The sequence below is a fragment of the Trichosurus vulpecula genome, chromosome 9, assembly GCF_011100635.1.
Source record: "Trichosurus vulpecula isolate mTriVul1 chromosome 9, mTriVul1.pri, whole genome shotgun sequence".
Classification (NCBI taxonomy): domain Eukaryota; kingdom Metazoa; phylum Chordata; class Mammalia; order Diprotodontia; family Phalangeridae; genus Trichosurus; species Trichosurus vulpecula.
Window position 1 is genome coordinate 153,250,550 of NC_050581.1, and position 16,891 is coordinate 153,267,440.

At 40.4% G+C, this 16,891-nt stretch overlaps 1 protein-coding gene across 12 annotated transcripts in view; it reads right to left on the bottom strand.

Moving 5' to 3' along the window:
- ATP2B2 (ATPase plasma membrane Ca2+ transporting 2) overlaps positions 1–16,891 on the bottom strand; it is a 359,025-nt gene that overhangs the window by 192,671 nt on the left and 149,463 nt on the right. The window lies entirely within an intron of this gene.

Here is a 16,891-nt window from a genome sequence, read left to right on the forward strand (position 1 = left end):
GGTCTTTAAAGGCAGCCTCCCATTTTGAAGTGACAGGAACCTGTTTATAAATATCCTTGTTGGTCCTTTGGTGGGAGGTCAGTATCTTAGAATCCCTACTTTTCTTTAAGACTCACTTCAAGCACCACTTTCTACAAGAGGCCCTAAGTGCCCCAGTTTCTAGAGCTTTCCTCCCTCTGCAACCCTCCCCAGGTCACTCTGTGTGTATATGTATGTATGTATGTATATATATCTGTGTAAGTAAATGTTGCCTTTTCTGGGTAGAATGGAAGCTCCTTGAGGGCCGGGTCTTTTTCATTTTTTTCTTTGTATCTACAGTGCCTAGATCTAGCAAGAACTTAATAATTGCTTACTGATTGATTGACTGAGGTGAAATATATCTACTTAGCAAAGGATAATAGGCCCATAGGATTATAGATTTAGAGCTGAAAGTGACCTAAGAGGTCATTGAGTCTAGCAGAATAGATAACTGAGGCACATGGAGATTAAGTGACTTTCCCAGGGTCATACAATTAGGAAGTGTTACAGGCTAGATTTAAACCCTGGAGTCTTTCAGATCCCAGGTCCGGCACTTTATCCGCTAGAAGGCTGCCTCAAAGGGACTACAAAGTGATATGGGTGGAGAATTGCAAGCTTACAATGAGGTCAGGAAGCCATCTAACTGGTTGAAGGTGAATCTGAAATTGGAAGAATGTACCAGTAAACTGAGCCTTAAAAATGCAAATACAAAGATTCCAAATTCGCCTTGGCTATGTTTTATACAACAAGAGGGCACAATTCTCATCTGGGATTACAGGGAAAGGGAATGGGAATGAACATGGTGGTACCACTCCTCATCCAGGCGAGATCAGGACATCGGCCTAGGCCTATAGGGGGACTTCAGGATAAGAACATTTAGAAGTCCAGTCTAATCTGTACAAAAATAAGAAGATTTTTATATTCATTTATCACCTTGCCCTGCTGTATTATTTCTGAATTTGTGTGCATTCCTTTTACTTGTGGACAAATCCTAGAATGCACATTCTTATGGCCTGGAATTTGTGAAGACAGGGAAGAAGGAGAAGGAAGAGGAGGAGAAGGAGGATGAGGACGAGGAGGAGGAGGAGGAGGGGGAGGGGGAGAGGGAGGAGGAGGGGGAGGGGGAGAGGGAGGAGGAGGAGGGGGAGGGGGAGGGGGAGGAGGAGGGGGAGGAGGAGAATGAGAAGAATAGGAGAAGAAGAAGAAGAATAGGAGGAGGAAGAGGAGAAGGAAGAGGAGGATTTGTGGAAACAAAATACAAATATGGTGGGAGAAGCAGAATAACCTGGCCAAATTATGAGGAATCATGTCTATGGATCCCTCCTCTCAGAAAGCAAATTTAGCCTGAGAGCCAAGAAGCTCAGGAGGTGTGAGGCCTGTTGGAATTTCAGTGATGAAGGAAATCTGTTAAGCAGTACACGGTAAATGAAATTCCTGGGACTAAAGACAAGAAGACCTCTAAGGTTCATTCCAACTCCAAATGGAGGATCCTGTGATCCTGATATGGCACCAGTTTCCAAGGTAATTCTATGACATATCTGTTAAAGGAGAGAGCTGTGTTAGGGAAAAGGTTTCTAGCTGGAGAAATAGCCTTCTTTGGGAACACTTTGATAGTCACCTCCACCCCAGAGCCTCTTGGTTCTGCAGTTTTAGAATTTAACCCTCTAAAAACTACTCCAGATTAAAGTTGGGGTTCTTAATCTAGGGACTGTGAAATTTTTTTACATATTTTGATAACTATTTCAATATAACTGGGTTTTTTGTCATCCTGTGTATTTTATTTGTTGCACTTTAAAAAAACTATTTTAAGAACGGATCTATTGACTTCTCCAAACTTCCAGAGAGGCTTGTGATACAAAAAAGGTTTAGAACTCTTATGTTAGAGAACCCCTCACCACTAGCCACTAATCATCCCATTGATAAGAGAAATCAAAAGGAGGCACAGGAGAAGTCTCCAGGCATAGATTCTCAGATACTCAAGAACCAGCAGTCTAGAGCTTGTCAGTGATCAAGAATCTGGTCAAATGCTTACGGTCTGACTCCACAACTTACTAGGTTACATGGTGCCCTACGGGTCACAATCTAATCAGAGGCAACATGTCAATAAACTTTAAAGCTTCCTGCTCAGCCAGAATATTGACCTAGTCCTTATTAAGTCACTACAAGTTATTGATTCAAGCCAGCCAACCTTCTTGTCTATTCCTTATTCACATCTCAAAGGCCCTTATGAAATTTCAGATGAAAGTAATTAAGTGTGCATCCTCAAGAAACCAAACAACTTCCCCCAAAGGCTTCTGCTTATGGGCTTCCTGAAGGGCCAACAATGTTTTAATTAAAAAATGAAAAGTGTTGTTGGATTTTTTTTCTTTAATTGTGTGACACCAAGAGGCATCTAAAATTAGTCTCTCTGTGTTAGCTCTTAATTATTTGCCCTAATGGAGGAAAAGAGTAGGGTAGATTATCCAGAAATCCTAAATAAATAGTTTAGCTCTAGAAATCTATGCTCTATGGTCTAGGAATTCACAATGGTTCAGCCCAAATGAAGAAGTTGCACTGAGAAGAACCAATTCAGGGTCTTTGTACCTGAAAGAGGAAGTGTGGCACAAAGGATGGAGAGATGACCTTGGAGACAGGAAGACCTTGATCTAAGTCTCAACTCTGACACATATTGTCTACGTGACTCTGGACGAGTCATTTGACCTCTCAGTGATCTAGACAAATTCTCTAAGATTACAAATTGCAGAGAAAATGCCAACCAACATTGAGAGAGGGAGTTAGCTGTCAGTTCTCTATGTTAATGAAAGTCCAGTCTCTATCCCTATCCCTACCTCCCTGTTTCCACGAAAAAATGAGAACGCACTAAAAAAAGTCACCTTGAAAGCCAAAGAGTGTAGAAGATCTAAACACTACTGTTTATACAGAAATTGCAAAGAATGGAGGAGGTTGATAAGGGCAGGTGACCACATTTTTCAGAGAAACTTCACAGTGGCATTTTAATAAGGAACACTAGACACAACTGAGCTCTCTAATGATGGTAAGCACCGGGCCAAGAAGCACAGCTCACTTTCTTACTAAACTTGTTCAAGTCTGACTACCAATCTGCTCTAAGCTTGAACTTATAACAAAGTACTTTTCACTTAAAGATCTAAGTTCTGGTGATTGGTGAGAGAATCTCAAATCTGTTTGCCTTCTAGCTCCTGCTGGGCAGAGGAAGAGTGAACAAAAGTAGTGACAACATCAAGAAGGTGATTCAAGAAAAGTGAATTGGTTACAATGTCACCAAGGAGTTGGAAGGTACATTTTCCCTGCATCACAGTTCACACAATGATAAAACATCCAATTAATGGCAGTATTTAGATATGTTTAAGTAACATCTTCGTTTCAGAATAAATACTACAGAAAAGTTGGGAGTAGAGTTAGATGAGATGACTTAAGACTTAAGTGAGGAACCAGATATTGACACAACTGACCCAATAATAATCATCACTTTAAAGCCAGGTCATATGCCATGGCTACCTAGTACATTGGTTCAGCATCACAAAATGGCAGTATCTTGGGTAATTCTCCAGCCCGACGTGCAAGGCTAGCCACATTCGGCTCTCACCTTTCTTTATAGCATCGTCTCAAACTATCAGTCTTCGCAAATTCTTTGCTCTAGCCAAACTGGAATATTAACTGTTCTCTGAATCTGACATTCCAAGCAATTCCTGGAGAAAATATGGAGATATGTGAAAGTATAGAGAGAAGTTCTTGGAACTGGGTGAATGGCCTGACCCAAAAGTAGTCATTAATGGATTGATATCAACTTTGAGAGAGGTTTCTAATGGAGTGTCCCAAGGTTATTGCCAGATAGTGTGTTTTTAATTATTTTTGTCAATAATCTGGATAAGGGAATAGATAAATTAATATGTATTTATTAAACACATTATATGGCAGGCAATAGGGAGATATTTGTAGGTATAAGCACATACACAAACATGTGCATGTGTGCATGCTATGGGTGGAGAATTACAAGCCTGTATATATAAATACGTATGTATCCTATATGAATGTAAAGTGAATAAATATACATATATACAAAATATTTTTAAAAGTCATTGGGAGGAAAGGAAGGGACTCCTCCACAGTGGAAGGGGATCATGAAAGCTTCAAGGAAAATATGGTGCTTAAACTACATCTTAAAGGAAGAGAGAGACTCTGTGAGATGGAGGTAAGAGGGAATTTCATTCCAGGCATGGGAGAGAGCCAGTGCAAAGACAGGCGGATAGAACATGGAGTACCATGTATAAGGAAGAAAGAACAACTGGGCATTGGACTGTGGCATTCAGGAAGGGAAGTAAAGTCTGATGGGGCTGGAAAGATCAGCTGGGGATGGTTTGTGAAAGGCTTCACAGGTTAAACAGAGTAGTTTCTATTTTATTCCAGAGGCAAGAAAGAGGTACTTCCATTTATTCAATATCCAGTGGGCAGATGCTACAAAGCTGTCACGGATGCCTACGTTGAATGATGGACTGGATTCAGAAGGATTTGGACAAGCTAGAACACTGGGATGAAACTAAAAATGAATAGAGATAAATGCAAAGTATTATAATGAGATTTTTAAAAATCATTCAACTTTATAAATCCACATAGGGAATTTGGCTGCAGTGGTTCCCATAGGGTGTGCTCTTACCTAGTGAGTTACCACTAGGTATTCTGGGAAGCCCTTGGTTGCAGTTTTCTACCTAGCTTGCTCTGTCCCCTTCGTAGCAAAGTGAAGAAACAAAAAAAGCTAAGGGATGAGACAAGGGAAGGAGAAGTTGAGGAATTGCAAGACCTTGGTAATAAGTCTGGAGGTCCAACTGCCCAAGAGCTCTTCTTTGGTACCAACTTAAATGTTGTATGTCAAAAGAAGATGACTCTGTCACGAGCATGACAACCACTGATCTGGGGGCTTTAAGGGACTACCACTGAGCTGGTGTTCAATATAAGCCAATAGATGATATGGCAGCCCATAAAGTCAATGTGATCTAAGCATTAAGAAGGGCATAGTTACTAAGTCCACAAAAGTGATCATCCCAGTGTCCTCTGCACTAGTTAGGCCATACCTTGAATATGATGTTCAGTTCTGGATGCTACATTTTAGGAAGGATGCTAATAAACTGGAAAAGCTTTCCCTCCAGAGAAGGACAAGCAGGAGGTCTAAAAACCCCAAGACAACACAATGTGAAGATTGGCTGAAGAAAATGGGAATGTTTAGCTTGAAAATGGGAACTTTTACAGGAGATAAGCTGGCTGTGTGCAAGGACTTTCTAGGACTGTTATAAAGAAAAGGCATTTGATATGTTTTGCTTGGCCCCCATAAGACAAAATTAGGAGCAATGGGTAGAAATTTCAAAGAATCAAATTCAGGCCTGACCTAAGGAAAAGTTTCCTAATAATTAAAGGTGTCCAGCAGGACTGGACCAACTCAGGAAGCGATGGGTTCTCTCTCTCTCTCTCTCTCTCTCTCTCTCTCTCTCTCTCTCTCTCTCTCTCTCTCTCTCTCTCTCTCTCTCTCTCTCCTCTCTCCCCTCCCCCCTCTTATCATAAGATCTTTGATCATGGGATTATTGATTTAGAGCTGGAAGAGCCCTAGCATCCAGTCCAACTCATCCATTTGATAGATGAAGAAACTTGAGACTAAGAATTGAAAAATGATGTGCCCAAGTTCATATAGTTGGTAAGTGACTGAGACAGGATTTGAATCGATGTCTTCCTGACTCCAAATCCACACTCTAGTCACTATATCAAGAAGGGCTGAAATGAACCTCAGACGCTATTTAATTTAACCTCCTCATTTTACAGTTGAAGAAGCTGTGTCTCATTAAGGTTAAGTGACTTGGTTAAGGTCATGAAAGCCCGGGTAGTGTGATTCTGAGATTGGATTTGAACTCAGGTTCTCTGACTTCAGAGGTAAGGCTCTTTCTACTGCACTGAGTACAGCACTTGAAGTACTCTGGGAAGACAAGATGCAGGTAATATGCTGTAAGGGCAGAAAATCAGGCAAGGAGGTGAGAGAACCCAAGAGATAAACGTAACTAGCCTCAAGACAGTCTCAAGGACTGATTCCAATGACTTTATCATACATCAAGTGGAGGGAAAATGGTTGAGAATTTTTCCTGACATGAGGGCTTTGACTTTTCACATGGATGCAGAAGGGAGGTACATTCCCCATTACCAGGTATAATTGAGATGGGACTGTATTCTTGGCTCAAATTCAGTACTTCTTCCTAAGGAGTATAGGGACCCAGAGGCCTCCTGTTCATCCAGAAAGATTCCATAAAAGTGACTGAGTCACTCCCCAGCTCCTTCCTCACTCACCCGTCACTGACACTCTCTAAATAAATGCACAGTAATCACACTCAACACTCAGCTCCCAGGGACCCAGCTCGTCACTATCAATTCAAGCAACACTGTGACATTGAGCAGGTTAACAGCAAGTCCCACTAACAGGCTGGGAACAAGAGGACCAGAAATGAGTTGTGATTATAAAATAGCACTCTGCTGGTTACTGGGAGTGTTCACACTAGTGCTTTCCCTCTGAGACTATCTTCCATCTGTTCTGTATATCTCTCCTCTATGCACCTACCTAGTTTCCTAGTCATCTCTCATTAGAACATAAGTTCCTCAAGGGTAAAGACTGTGTTTTTGTCTTTCTTTCCATCCACAGAACTTAGCACAGTCCCTGGTTCATAGTAAGCACTAAATAAATGTTTGTTGCCTGAATCTAAGAAACATTAAGAAGAAAACAGTGTAAAGGGTAAAGGGACCACCAAAATGATAATGGGATGGCACAAACTCACTAAAAAAATGTCATTTTTCTCCCTAAGTTCATTTTGCATGAAATGATGTCAACATGGCCTCTCTGAAGGTTTCAATTCACTCCATTTATTCATGCTATGGCAGTCTCTGTGTTACATCATAATCATAGGATCATAGAACCATAGACTCAGAAGGGATCCCAGAGACCATCTGGCCCACCCTCCTCATGATGATCTCACAGACTCATAGGATCAAAGGACTTAAAACTAAAAGGGAACTTAGAGATTATATAGTCCAGAATATTACATCTGGAAGGGAACTTAAAGACAAAACATCCAACTCCTTTATTTTATTGATGAATAAACAGAAGCCAAAGAAAGTTGAGTATCCAACACATCACACAGATGACTAGTGGCAAAGGTGTCACTAAAATCCATGTAACCTAGTTACCAAACCCAGTCTTTTTCTGCTACAGCACAGTGCATCATGTATGACACTTACTGGAAAAAAAAAACAAAATCTTTCTAGCCAGCTAATTCTCAATATATTTAGCTATGTATACTTCCCTGTCTCTCTTACAGATTAATGCATGTATCTATGTAGTATGCATGTATATATCTAGCTATTTCTTTAGCTAGTTAGCTATTTAGCCATGTTTATAGTATATATCTAGGCCTCTGAATAGATAGATGATAGATATATAGATATGTATATGTAAATATACAAATATATATTTCTCTTATCTTAAACTTGTCATGTAACAAAATAAAATTTACTGTCTTTTCCCCTCTCCCCCAAATGTACTCCTTTTTCAAACTTCCCTATTTTTATTGACACAACCACCATCTTTCTTTTCACCCAGGCTCACCACCTTTGTGACATCCTTGGCTTCTCACTCTTACTAAAATCATCCAGTGAGTTATCAGGTTTTGTTCATTCTAACTCCACAGCACTTCTCACATCCCTTCTTACATGGACACCACCCTAATGCAATCCCTTATCACCTCTCAGTTAGGCTGTGATAGGCCCTAGTTGGCTTCCCTGTCTCAAGTCTCTCCCCACTCCAATACGGCATCCACATAGCTGCCCAAGTCCTGTTTCCTCAAGAATATAGTCTCTCCATATGATTCCCCTACTCAATAAAGTCCAGTGCTAATCAAATCAAATCTAAACACATTTGTTTGGCATCAAAGGCCATCCAAATGTGGCCTCAATCTATCTTCCAAGTCTTGTTTACACATCACTCTCCTCTATGTATACTCTGGTCCCACCAAACTGCCCTTATTGTTTCTCATATGTGCTACTTCCTCTCTTGATGCCCATACCCGAAATGGACCACTTCCTTACCTCTAGCTTTCAAAATCCTTAGTTTTCTTCCTTCAAGACTCAGCTCAAGTGTTATTATTTATATGAAGCCTTCCCTGATCATCCCAGCAGTTAGCACCTCCCCCCCCAAATCATCTTATATCTGTTTTGTATATGTATCTGCACATGCACATGTTGTTTCCACCACCTAGACAGTAAGGTCCTCAAGGGCAAGACTTATTTCATATATGTGTGTGTGTTATATAGCATTATATAAATATATGTATACGAATATGTGTATATACATACCTATAATACATACACAAATGTACATATATAATGTCTGCCATTATACACAGTATGTTATACAACATATATTGTATAATTTATAATATATATTATATATGACACATACATTATAAAATGTATTTTATATATACATTGCATATATACCATTGCATGATATTATATATACACAAATATACACATGCATTTTTGAGGGGAGGAGAGGAAGAGAGAGAATATACTTCCCACTATCTTATGAAATAAGTAAGCCCTTCATAACCTTAGAATGCTATATAAAGTAAGAAAATTATAGTATCATTATCAACATATCAGCGTAGCTGAATGTCTGGGTTTATAAATAGTAGGAATGTTGTTTAGGGAAGTATTTCACATAATTTCTCTCTCAGCTCTCTTAGGTCACGTGGCCTCAAGTTCTATATTCAGTATGTGTAATATTCTGTTACAATAATTTGATCATTTCATGCCAAAGAGTAAGATTATGACCTCTAAGGTCCATGTGGGTCCCTCCTCTTCAGCTTTAGGGATTTTATTTCTGATAAAATGTTATTAGCATAATCAAAGTCACTCTGAGTCACCCTAATTAGGAAATTTCTTAACATTCTGCCAGAGTTGGTTCTCAGCCTAACTTGACATTTATAACTTCTCTAATATACCCCTGACCTCTTTGTGTTTGAGACAAATATTGTAAGAAATGTTTGGGTAATAAAGCAGCAGATTTCCCATTACAGTGTTTGTGGATAGGCTTATGGTGGGAGAAACTGGAGAAGGAGCATACCGTCTACTTGGAACTTTCCTCAGACCTTGAATAGATGGGTACAACTGGTGAGATCACACTGAGTCTTCTCCTCTGAAAAGACTCAATCTGGTCAAATGACCTTCCTCTGTATCTTCCTCCTTTGCCACAGCTCAACTGTGCCTTCTCTTTTTCCTTTGCTGTTTGCTTCTGGGCTCCTGGTTCTTTCCAGGTCTTCCTTTCCACTTCTAGATCCTCAGAAACTCTCTGGTTGTGGAATAGCTCTTCCTTTTTACACAAGTCCCTGGAGCCTGACCAAGTATATCATTCAATGACTTTGATTAATTAAAGTGGGTGTACAGGCCCTGTTCACATTCAGTTCTGGTTGACTGATTCAATCAAGAAATCTTATCACCTCAGTACAGTAAATACTAGCAAGTGCACAGAGATAACCAGTGAAGCTCCAACTTTACATATGCAGCAAAAAATTAGAGAATTGTTAGTATTTAAGGAAACTGAGAGAATATACATGTCTTTTGGAAGAGCAACACAGTATATTCTAGTGAAAAAAGTGAGACTGTAGCTAAGAAGAGCATGGATATTAATGCTGAATATACCATGTACCTAAAGTATGATCTTGAGTAAATAAATTAGCCTTTCAGTTTTCTCATTTATAAAGTGAAGAGTCTAGAGTACATATCATTAACGTCTTTTCCAGTCCAAAGTCTATGATCCTATGACTTAGTCCAAACCTATCCCTTTGTATGTGAGTAACTGAGAACCAAAGAGGTGATGTATCTTACACAAGGCAATGCAGTCAGTGAGTAGGAGAGCCAAGGCTGGGTCCCAGGGTCTTCTAATACTTAGTTCAGTGACCTTCCTACAACGTCACACTACTTTCTGTGACATATTCAAAAGGACCTAATTCTTTTCAATCCCCATTCCAAAGTTTGGTGCTCAATAAATCAGAAAGAACTTGTCAGAATAAATTAAGTTACCTCTATGCTTAGTTAACAAAGAGCTTTGCAAACTGGAAATTTTGACATCAATGCTAGCTATTATTATTGCTGTTGCTGTTATTATTGGTAGTAGTAGTAGTAGTAGTGTTTATTATTACTCTGGTATCTCAGTGGCTAAGAGATGGAATAGACCTTAGAACTAATCTTATTTAACCTCCTCATTTTACAGATGAGGAAACTGAGGGGGAGAAAAGTTAAGTGACTTGATTCACATCCCATCCAACCGTTCTCTCTTACCATCTGTCCTGCCACTTCTTTCTTCCAAAGTCCTGGTCTTTCTGAGATATAATTCACTCAGCTTTGGAACTATCACCCTGAGGACATACTGTCCTGAATGATGAGTCAGCCACCTCAAACACATATGGCTTACTATGTATAGCTGGCATCAGACCCCACCCCATGCTTCACAACCCTTCCAACCATCTATCCAAGCCATCTCCTTGCCCTGCTGTGACATGTACACCACCACCAACTCATTCCTGTCATGCCTTACTCTGAGAACAGTTAGTCAATTAACACTGTTGCTCTTGGAAAGGGTATGTCAATTGAGTTCACTGGCACCACTCACCATCCCTGGGCTGATCAAAACCAAAACACCCTTCCCTGACTAGCATCCACTTATATAGAGTATTCCAAAAATCTTAGTTTGGAGCTTTAATGGTTTAAAACTGCATTGAGACTTTTGGGATATCCTGTATCAGTCATCTTCTCCCATTGGAATATACACTCCTTAATATCAGGTACTCTTTTGGCTTTGATATTCATATCCCCAGTATTTGGAACAGTACTGGGTACAAAGTGAGTACTTAATACTTTTTTCCCTTTATTGAGTCATTCATTCATTCATTGCCCAAGATCATAAAGGTTTTAAATTTAAATCAAGTTTAAAGAGCCTGAATTCAAATCCATGTCTGTGGACTCCACACCTAGTATTTCTTTTTCTTTCTACTTTACCATATTACCTACTTCATCATATCCCTCCTAGAAATGGCGGGCGCATGAACAAACAAACTTGGAATGAACATCACTGGTATTTAAGAACCACATGTAATTAAGTGACCCAAACGTACCATTATGATCATTCTAAATAATGCCTTATAGACAAGGAGGAAGTATAGCAAAGAATACTGGTTGTAGAGTCTGAAGATCTGAGTTCAAATGCTGGCTCTTGTGCCTATGACCTGAGTGACCTTAGGAAAATCATTTAATCTCCCTGAAGCCCATTTTCTTCATTTGTTAAATGATGATAGTGGTCCCGATTGTTTCTGAGGTCCTTTCTAGCTCCCTATCTATGATCTTTTGGAAGTAAATGTCTTTTTCAGCCATCTCAGAAGCTCAAAACTCTTACAATAACTTCAAAATTGGGGATTCTGTATCTGTAGGTTATGAAGGTCCCATTAGGAGTTATTCTAGGGTACAAACCCCAATAGATCACATGGATCTGAACATCTATCTAGAGAAGGTAAGGTCCCAAGCAGAGATGTTCCAACATTTGCACAACTTGGAAATGAGAGTGAACAATCACCTCCATGAACACATTAGTAACAAATCAGCCAAGTAGTGTTATGGGGAAGACAGATTATAACAGTATGGCATTTCCACAGCCTCTGGTTGCTCCTCCTCTTTCTAAATCCTTCTCTTCAAAGTCAAAGGCTATCCCTGCTACCTCCAAATCAAGCCATAAGCAAGTCTCTGTCTGGCCACAGGAGTGCTAGGGCATGTGAGCCAAACTCCAGGCATTGTACTCTAGGCACTGTGTATTCCAAGCAAGAGCAGTGGGGGTCTTGAGCAGTAAGTGCATGAAGGAGGCAAAAGAAGTAGTGTGAGTCCTTTTTGACTCTAAGACGAGACATATTAACAGCACAGCAGACACCAGCATTTCTAGCGTTGCAGCTGTAGCCAGAAATCAGACGGCTGGATGGCTGGCTCTGGCATGTTTCTCACAGACACGACCACATCTGTTCGGGATAATTCTGGATCCAAATACAAATTAAAAGGCGAGAGAGAGACATCTACTCGGGAGGGAGGCTCTTAATTGTCAGCAACTCCAAACAAATACAAGGCCCCTCACTTAAAAATAACTGTGGTGGCTATGAAAAGAAGATGGCAGTACCTAAGGCTGGCTCAGACAAGAGCTGCTTAGCAAACATGGATTAAATAAGTTTTGCTAACAGAGAACAAGAGACAAGGAGAAGCAGAGTTGTGGATGATGAGAGATCTCCTCTTGCTCATACAAGGTCTGGGTAAGCTTGTAATGGTCAGAGTTAATATTCACCGATTGACTGGAGGGGTTGGCCAATGTCCAATGTGAATGCATGTATTCAGAGGAGGATGCGGTGCGTCCCTTCGTACATTTAGAATTCAGCGTCTCCACTGACCTCAGATAGGTTGACAAATCTCAAGCTGTGTGACCGAATGTGAACCTGGAAAGCTAGAAGGGATCCCCTTTTCCAGTCGTATTACTTAGATGAGGAATCTGAGACGCAAGAAGGTATGGTAACTCATTTTCTTTTTTCCCCACAATGAGTTAATATTAGATCCTTGACTAGAATCTTCGTATCTTAACTCCTGGTTCAATGTTCTTGCTCATGCACCATGCTGACTCATAGGCCATTAGAGTCAACTCTGTATTCAACATAAGCGTTCATTAGAAATGGAACCCATTTTGAGAATAGACAGCACCCATATACCATTGGCCCAGGAAGTTTTTAAAAAAAGGATTCAAACATCCTTGAATCACTTTAGAAATGGTTCTCTCTAAGCACCATGACAAACCATGCTGTTGTCAGTATTATCCAAAATATAAGGCCATGGGGAGGATGTGATGATGATTTTACCATGGTGCCCATAAGATAGGAAGTTTAGATTTACCTGTGTTCCAAGGACAGAGAAAAGCACCTAAGACTAAGCTTGTACAATCATAGCACAGCCTCCTCCAAATCTTGCCCAAATACTTCTTTCCCACAATATTTAATTGTATATAATCATAGCCAATTATTTGCATATAATATGTAAGAAGAATCCAACTGTAACCAATAGCTCTCTTGTCTTTGGTATGAATACTCCCAGACCCCATTTGGGGACTATCGGTAACAGGCATTGTTTCAGAGGGGCAGGCCCTGAGATTTCATTGACATGAGGAATTCTGGAAGAGGAAACTCCCTCTATCAATGAAGATCGGTGCCTGCCCTGTTATTTATAGTATTATGGAGCTGTCTGGGACAACTGGGAAGTTAAATGACTTGTCCAGAGGTTCACAGCCAGTATGTGCCATCGACGGGTTTTGAACCCACATCTTAAAAAATCAACTCTCTAGCCACTATGCCATGCTCTCTCTTACGCACGTCAAATGTAAATGAGATAACAGGAAGTAAAGTGGAAAGAGAGGCTAGAGCACTGGACATGGTCAGAAAGACCTAGGCATGAAGCCTACCTCAGGAAATTAGTGAATTTATGATCCCAGGTGAGTCACTTAATCTTTCTCACCTTCAGTCTCCCCATCTGTAAAATGGGGAGAATAATACCCTTGGAAATTCCCTCACAGAATTGTTGTGAAGATCAAGAGAGGTGATGTCTATAAAGCATTTGCAAACCTCAGATGGAAGTGGAAATGGCAATTTTTATTGTAAGCAGAAGAATGAATGGGCAGAACCCAGGCATCAAAGGGCAGAGAGAGGGCTGAGCAACAAGAGGAAATGGGGGGAGGTTGTAAGGAGTCAGTTTAGAGCAGAAAAGGGGAAGACAACTGGGCTCCTAGGATCATAAATCCAGAGCTGGGAGGGCCCTCAAAGGCCATTTAGTCCACCTGCTTCATTCTACAGATGAGGAAGCTTCAGCTGAGGGAGCAGAAGTGAATTACTCAAGCCTACAAAAGTCAAAATAATCAAAAGCAGGATTGGAACCCAGGACATCTAACTCAAGAGTCAGAGCTCTTACGGAAAGCCTAAGAAGAGTGGTTTCAGGGAGCTTTCTATGGCAGGAGGGGATGGATTATTAGAATCAGAGTTCTTAACCTTGGATCCACCAACTTCCAAGGGATCTATGGATAGATTTCAGATATATCTATATGCTTTTAAAAGTATATAAGAAGAGTCCATTGGTTTCACCAACTAATGTCGAACGTGAATGCACAGAGGTGGACAGAGTGCCTCCCTTAGAACATTTAACATCTAGTATATCTACTAACCTCAAGATAGATTGATGAATCTCAAGCCATGCAACTATGCCTGAACTTGACAGACTGACAGAACATAAAACCTAGAGGGGATCTCTATTTCCAGTTTCATTATTTGGATGAGGAAACGGAATCCCAGGATGATGAGAAAACTTTCTTATGATCACAAAAGCGGTCAATATTATAACCTTGACTAGAATCCCAGTATCTTAACTCCTCCTTCTGTGTTCTTGCCCATACATTATGATGACCCATATTCCATTGAGTCCAGAACACATAAAAGGATCCAAAACACATAAAAAATTAAGAATTCCTGAATTAGAGAAACTTGGATGACAAAGACCTATCAGAAAAGCAGGTCAACCTGAACTAAAAGGTAAGATCTGGGAAAACGAGGCAGAAAAGATGCAGCCACCTCAGTGTTCATAGAGGCTGAGAGATCTCTCAGGCTAGTCTGAGGTTGGGAGCACAGGAGAACTAGGCAAAGGAAGCAGAACTCTTGGTGAGTCATATAGAGAAAGAATTGGGTCAGGGGCCTAGTAAGAGAAAGTCCCTAAATAATGCATCTTCCTACTAGTCAAAACTCAGTTTGACAATTTCCTATTCATAACTGCCTACTACCATTCAGTTTGGACAAGGGAATCCTCACATCCTACAGTTCTACTTCTAGCACACTAAAGAGTTCATGAAGGGGGGATGACATCATTAACAAGTTGGAGCAACTAACAGAAAGACAAGAAGTGTGTCCTGTGGGTAAAGGGCAAACAGGAGAGATTCCTCAAAAGCGGGAAAAGAGATTGATATTGGGAGCAAGAAGCTTCTTTGTTGAAAGGGTGTTGGAAGGCTGAAAGAGCAAGGGATTTGAAGTTAGAGGACCCTGGGAAATTCCAGATCTGAAGGATATTACCTGTGTGGTCTTGAGGAAGATACCTAACTTATCCAGAGTAGGATTCTTTAGTGGCGAAATGAAGCAGTTGGATTGCACGGCCACTAACATCTCTTCCAATTCTAAATATCTAGAATCCTATGAACTATCCCTTATGATAAGTCACTTCTATTTACATATTGTCTCTATTAAACCTTCCCACAGTAATGGTAAATGCCAACAAATGAGTTGAAATTCTCCTGCCTTTCTCAGAATAATCAAAAAGGCCCATCCTCATCCTTTCTGTCAACTTTCTCCCTAGTCCTTAACCCAACTCCACGGACTTAGAACTCACGGAAGACAGAGCCAGCAATGCTAATGAACTGTGGCAAGTGACGTCCATTACATTCCAGTGATTACATGCCAATCTAATGCTCAAAGGCCAGCCAAGCTTTAAAGTAGTCAGGGAAGGGACCAAAAGCAGAAGGTCCAGATGGCAGAGGGCAGAGGGCAGCCTCACAGGACAAGGTTAGTCTCCTTCAGTCAAGGTATCCTCATGTTGGGCTATTTGTTTTCACAAACACCAGAAATTCTTGTGAAGCATGGTAATTCAACCAAGTAGCAACAGTGCATGGATGGGGTGGAACGACATCAACTTTCACATCTTTGTCTTTCCCAGAAATCACCCTGGATCTGAGTTGTGGGCCGACAGGCCAAGATAGCAGTAGACAGGAGGAGTCATCCTTTCCAGAATATGGTCACAGGATATATTCAGAGCAGTGAGAAGGGGAATGGCAAGAACCATGGGTGACAGGTACTGAGAAGGAAATGACAAGATATGAATCCATCAAATAGGTTGTTAGGTGGTACATTGGACAGAATGTTAAGAGTCAGAAAGACTTGAATTCAAAAACTGCCTTAGACAACTATGTAAGCTTCAAGTCATTCAACCTCTTTCAGTCACAGTCTCCTTATTTATAAAATGGGATAATATAAGCACCTACCTCTCAGGTTTGTTGTAAGATATGTTTGTTTTCTTTCTGATTTTTATTTTTATTCTCTGCAAGCTTTAGAGCACTACTTATACATACTATCAATTACTATTTTTTTTCCAAACATACTTAGATCCTTAGAGGGACCTAACATGTTAGAATAAGTGTGATTTGATGGACAAAATGATGCTTTGAGGAAGAATTCAAATTCAGGTCTTCCTGCTCTACCCCTTGCACCACCAGCTCCCCCAATGAGTTTGCCCAAGTAAAGAAAGTAGTTCAGGTAATGAACAACATGGAAAAGATGGGATCTGTTTCTTTTTAGTTATTGCATCCTCTAGAATAATGCTTGACACATAGCAGGTACTTAATAAATGTTTGTAGGCTGATAGATTGAATTTGAGCCAGAGTCTTACATCACTTCTTGGAAATTCCCTCCTTCAAATGACAAGACAGTAAAAGACAAAAAAGTACTAATATGTACTCAGGAAGAGCACCAGCCTCCTTGTCAGGCGGCAGGAGGGTCTGGACTCAAAGATGAGCATCCAGTTGGGTCTGATTTCTTTGTGTCTGTGAAAATGGGTTCACTCTTATGTCATCTTTTTTTCAACTCTGGAAATTCTTTTACCCATATCAATGAATATGGAGGTGAAGGGGTACCTTATGATAAAACCAAGTACTTTGATAAAAACCAAA